Source organism: Diprion similis, chromosome 8 (assembly GCF_021155765.1).
Source record: "Diprion similis isolate iyDipSimi1 chromosome 8, iyDipSimi1.1, whole genome shotgun sequence".
Taxonomy (NCBI): Eukaryota; Metazoa; Arthropoda; class Insecta; order Hymenoptera; family Diprionidae; genus Diprion; species Diprion similis.
Genome location: NC_060112.1, coordinates 20,644,629 through 20,650,729, shown reverse-complemented (window position 1 = coordinate 20,650,729; position 6,101 = coordinate 20,644,629).

The following is a 6,101-nucleotide window of genomic DNA, read 5'->3' as shown; positions in this document are numbered from 1 at the left end:
TTTTTCGCCAATTTTAATCTATCCTTCTTCTTCATGGAGTGTCTTTTCTTTATTTTCATATTGCAGGCTCTATAGGACTTGATTTTTCACCTGCGCGTGTGAACGGTGTGTTGAAAAAATGTAAATAAAAACGAAAAACCGCGTAACGAGTACCTGGCGTACAGTGACTGAAATTTCCCCCGGGAAATTAGCACCAAAAAATCCCGGCACTGGGACAGTCCGTGCAGGCTTAGCTAATCGGTCGCGAATTCAACCCGCCACACCAGGATGCAACCTCGTCTGCTGCATTAATTTCCGAGGGCACTAAACAGCACTACATGCACACCTCGTTGATCAGAGACACTCGAGCCGCGATCTCCACGCTCCGACGCCATTGTAAAACAATAACTTGGAACAACATTAGCGAAATAAAACGGAATCATCTCTGACGTGGCCGGGTTGGGGTTGTCGGCACCCTCTAGTCGCGGGGCGCGGGATTAATTATCATTATTTTTTTTATTCACACCAATTTATTTGCCGTATGTTTTATCCTGCATGCTCCTCGAGACGAATATTTCACGTTCGCGTTTCCGTCGAGGCACTCGCGACTCGAAGCGGAGCTGACACGGCCAGCGGCGCTCCCCGTTCGATTATGTGGCCGTCGGGGTGCGCACGCAACAACCCCTCGCAGTATCAACCCCCCTGCGGGCCCTTAGGGTGTCTTGGTGTCGAGGGTGGCGGCGCGCCGAGTCCGGTGGGTAAAACCCCGGAACCCCCGTCAGGGTTCGACTCCGTGCTAAGCGTCGCGAAACTGCACGCGGCACGAATTGTTCTGCCAAAAAATCCGCCAATTCCGAGTGAAACTCTACGATTTTCATCCCATTCGAGAGTTTTGTTTCAATCTTTTTTGTATAAAGATAATACGCACGTCATGATTCTGGGTGTTTGAATAATTAGGTTTTTCATTTTTCATTTTCCATTTTTTTAAGGCTTTAATCGTTCAACGGGTAAATACTTTTTCGTCTCGTTTTATGTAGAGACCATGCTTTCAGAATTCTGTTCAGGAATGTTTTAGAAACTTATCACGTATAACCATGAGGATTCAACAACGTCATAATTCTCGCCTTGAAATCAGTAATTTCTTCTCTTCAGCACAAATGCCAGCTAAATATTACATCGGAGACGAGGAATGAAGGCTTTTTCAAGTTTTCGGTTCAACTGTATAAAGTGCAATAGCACCCAAAGTCGAATTAAAACAGCTTTTTGCATAACAAAACAAGTCCGTTTTGTCCCGCGTTTACCGCAATTGATTCCTAATGAAATTCTCTCAATATTTATAAAACCTGCAGAAACATAAAAGATTCAGCCCTTTTTCAAGTCATCCCCCAGGGGCAAGGAGGTCAGGGAATACGAAGCGGACGTTAATTGAAGATTTCTCATCTTCTACAAAAGAAAGGAAAAATAAAATCGAAAGAGAAAGAAAAAGAAAACCTCAGGCAATCCGAATGATTATTCATGAGATCGAAAATAGCTTCAATATTTCCTTCTTATCGTGTAATCTCCGATGTTCTCCGGGTTCGGTCATTCAGCTATTGATGAGGGCGCGCCTGGGTCTGCAGGTACCTTCTATTAATCGCTCCTAATCATCGCGAGCTTCCTCGAGTCTTCCCTCAACCCCCAGAGGAAGAGAAATACAGGTAGTCCAGGGCGGCAGACGATATAGGTAACGTCGAGATGTCGGAATACGTTGATCCCAAAAGTAATTGAATAAGATCTGTCGGAATCACTTTGTAATAGAAATACAAATACGGTTTACCACCTGAGAAGACCTACTTTTTTTCGGAATAAAAAAAATTTCACAAATAAATATGTTCAATTTACATTTGATTGCAAAAAGTTTCATGGAAACCCATGCAGAATCCGCGTAGTCTGAGGTGAATATCTATGACAGAGAGAGAGAGCGAGAGAGAGAAAAGCTTGCGTCTCGTCGTGTATAAAACCATTATTTACGATGGTTTCAAAACAACCCCCGTCGCTCCCTGCATTACGTTGCACTCAAAGAACGCTCAAAGAAATGATGGAAAAAAAATATACTCCCTGCACATTTCAGCCCTCTCGCCGAAGCGAGGATACTCGAATCGTGCCTCTACAGTGTCGCCAAGAATCACAGGTCGGGTATTAAGTGTCGTAATATTGCAAAACAAAAACGTCAACAATTGAAAAAACCGAGAGTTCCTAACTACTGCAGCTGGTTTCAGGTCTTTCACACACTCTTGACGCGATCTCGTCGATTTTCTTCTCATATCATATTCAGCAGCTTGTGCAGAGATTACGCTTTTTCCCGACCCAGCTGGGGGTCAAAGGTTACTGCGTCAATCTACCGTCGCCTGCATCTGACATGTGAAGGTTTATATATACCCAGGGTGGAAGTTTGAGGACGTTTCTGCATAAGAAAGTAGACGAGGATGGTCTTTGTCGCGAATGTGTCAACAGAACGCCTATCGCTCTATGATAAAGCTGCTTGAGACGCGATGATGAATCGTCGGGAGATTGCGCCCGACGTACCTTTGACGTTTGACACACTTTCCATCCCCCGGGCAAGGTATCGGTAATTGGCAATTAACTTGCGAGAGGTTTTCCGGTCGGGAATAGAATATGCTCAAGTCGTTACTCAGGCTGTGTGAACCAGTTCCTGAGGAAATAGTTTTGCTTCACAATCAGTCCAATATTGTACGCGCATATCTGACGTACTCATGTATCCGTGTACTCATTTGTACCAGTGATCATATCTCGACTTATAACTGATCCTCGGGCTGTTTGCAATCCGCTTCTGAAACTGTTTCTATACATCTTAGCTGCTCGTCTCTTCCCCGCGACGAGAACCTGCTGACAAATAGGTAAACAAGAACACCACACAGGGGAGAAATCATGTCAGCCTCACAACAGTGTCTTATTAGGGAAACCATTACGGTTTGCGAGGTTCAGCGTCGACTCTCCAAAATAGCTGGTGCCTGGGTAAAAGTATGTACCTTTCTTTATACTCAGGTACATTTGACATCACCTGAATTTATTTTGTAACTGTTTTTAGGTAAGAAATATAAAGCAAATTTTACAAGTTGGGTCTTCATCCAAACTCCATTTATCCATCATCAGAGGTTGAAAAACGGGGAGGTAAAAAAGCCGAAAGATTAGATTGGACCTCCGTGCCGCAGACTCGACTTGCGAGAGTTCTCCTTTAAGGAGAATCTATCACATTTCCACAGCCATGAAACCATTCTCGTCGTCAACTTCGCTTGGACTCGAATGAAGCATGTTTTGAAAAAGAGAATTGTCCTCAGAGACAAAAAACTGGACGATTTTTTTCGGCAATTGAGAGCAAGTGTGGTTAGAAAGGAGGGTGAGACCATTGGAGAAACCGAAGTGCTTAAACTTTAACGAGAGAATTTCGAGGAAAAATTTTTCGTTGAAAAATTCCCGACGGTAAACCGTTACCTTTTCCAACAGCCGTTTTTCCCGTGACGACCAACTGACGACGACATCGTAACGTTTTACGAAAATACAAGGAGCCTGAAGAGAGATGGGCAAGAATCGCCGGAAGCGGGGTACGATTACTCTCCAGCCTTCTCTGTAGCTAGTTGTAATACCTTCGAAATACCTTTTTGTTATACACGCATCGCGATGTCGTCCAAGTGTTGAATTTGGAACTTGACGCGTTTTCGCTTCTTCCTTCCGAACCGCTTCGAGTTTCACGAATCGTTGGAACGTTTCACTCACGACCCCCCCTTTCGTTAAAGCAGATAAAGTATCCTTTTTCCACGATTATACCATCGTTAGATACAGTATTCTGGTAATTCTCTCATGCCGTAAAAGGAACGTTGATCCTCCGGCGATATTCTCGTCAATTTTAAGTCAACCGCACAGCGAACGAGGAAAATTCAAATAAGTAATTGGCAAGGAAACTTGCACCGCCATGGATCCGTGAAATCGGACAGTGACTTACTCTGTCGGTAACAGAGTAAGTCACTTTCGATCATGACTGTTGGGAAGGGGTGCAGCGGTGCATGGCAGGGTGTCCATGTATTATTCAGGATGGAATCCGAGTGAACCCTGGAGCGTCAGAGGGGCTGAGATGTGACTTAACCATTTAGTATTCAGCGCATTTCATTATTAATGCCATAAAGTGCACCTTCGCCGTATGTGTGTACATTACACGCTGACGACTGGCACAATGATGAGTTTAAAAAGACTGTACGCTTGTGCGTGCGTGCGGACGGAAACCAGTCAGTCGATTTCCCGGTGAATTATCATCGCGACAGAAGTAACCGAGGACTAATTTTCGTCTTCAACGTGGTCATCTCCATTGGTAACATCGGTAATTACAGAGTTGAGAAAGATCGGATCTCAGCCTCCCTGAAACAGGCTAGGACGACTTAAAGCGGAGAGTCTTGCGAGCAGATTCATTCAACTTTTAAACCCTGTAAAGCTTCTCGAGATTCTGTCCCGCGATGAGAGGAACTCTCTGTAACAGTCTGAAACTGTTCGCGTTGGGCGTCTTTTAATTTCGCCTCGAGCTAAAAGTTTTAAACGGTTCTTCTAGCAGCGGTTCACAAAGCAACGTTTCGCTGGATATATATATATATATATAATATATATACATATATATATATAGACTTCTCACCTATCAGTTAGGGAGCGAAATAAAGTTGAGCCCTAGGTGTAAACGCGATTCAATATTGCGAAATCCTGCGACCCTGCAGGTCCGTCGACTCGATATCATCGCGTTTTCGAAGCTTATGGAGAAACTGAGTTTCGAACTGTTATTATTAAAGCTTGCCCCGGTCGGACTGACTTTTTCTTATTATTATATCTTGAAACTTTGTTCTCCGCTGCTACGTACAGTCCCCGGATAAGCCTTTTCGGGGCTTATGAAAAACACCGGAAGAGCACGAAGCGTGGAAGTGAAAATCCCGATAAAACAAGCCTCTGGTTCCACTTACCACTCAACGAAGACTTCAGACTTCTAAAATAATTGACCATTAATAATAATTAACTATTTACTCGCCGTTGAGTCAACCTCGACTCTAAAATCCGTGCATGAAGCCCAACTTGGCCTAACTTGATTCCTGACCTCCCGTGACGTCGCAATATCAGTCATGATCGGTACAAATATTCTCAAACATTTCGGACCTGCCAATTCCTTCTATCATTTTTCAATTTCCACCGTCATTTCTGGGACGCTACATTGGGAACACCCGTTGTTGGGTCGCGGATGCAATGCCGAGGGAGGGAGAGACTCGAGCCAAACGGCAGTCGGCTGAAGAAGGAGGGGATTGTCGGGCACGAGCTTATAGTAGAGCCGAGGAAGAAGCAGGGAATAAGGGATCGATATACGGGGGCGAAAGGAACACAAGAAGCGTCCGACAAAAGACGGCTCCTTAGGGAGGCTTCTTACAGCCTCTGTGTGCTCCGCTTGAATATACACCCTCACCTTGCCGAGGCGTAAGGAGGCAGCTATGCAAATATCCTAGCACACCTACGTCCTTCTGTGTGCATGCTATCAAGGTCCTCATACGTAGTCATTATTTTTGCCTTCACGTCCCGTCCCTCGAGGGCGGCTTGAACGAGAAAGCTTGACTTCATCATCATTCGGTGTACTAATTCGGGATAATCTGATTATCTGGCTCTTAATCATTGATCTTAGGAACAGTTTTTTCTCCTTCTTCTGTTCATGGGATTCTCGCGTCTAACTCAAAGTGAAGTCGTTAGAAGTTGATTTTACCCTCTTTGACTCTAAATAATATTCAACTTGATCAGAGATAGGTTTTAAGGTGAAGTTTTTTGAGAAATTGGATAATAATTATCATACGTATGGTCATCACGTATCGTTGAAAATTATTCTGATAAATGATTTGATCATTTTAACTTAACTTGATAGAGTCTCTGGCGTTGAGGCAAGCATATACGTGCTTGGTCAGTCAAAAGGCTGTATGTGGTATGTATACCCATGGAAACGTCACTCGAGATAAATTCGCGTCCCGAATACGTAGGTCATTCCTCTTCCGGCCTGGGAGACAGATTCCACGGTGACCACCAAGATCTTGGAAATTCATCGCAGTTATTGC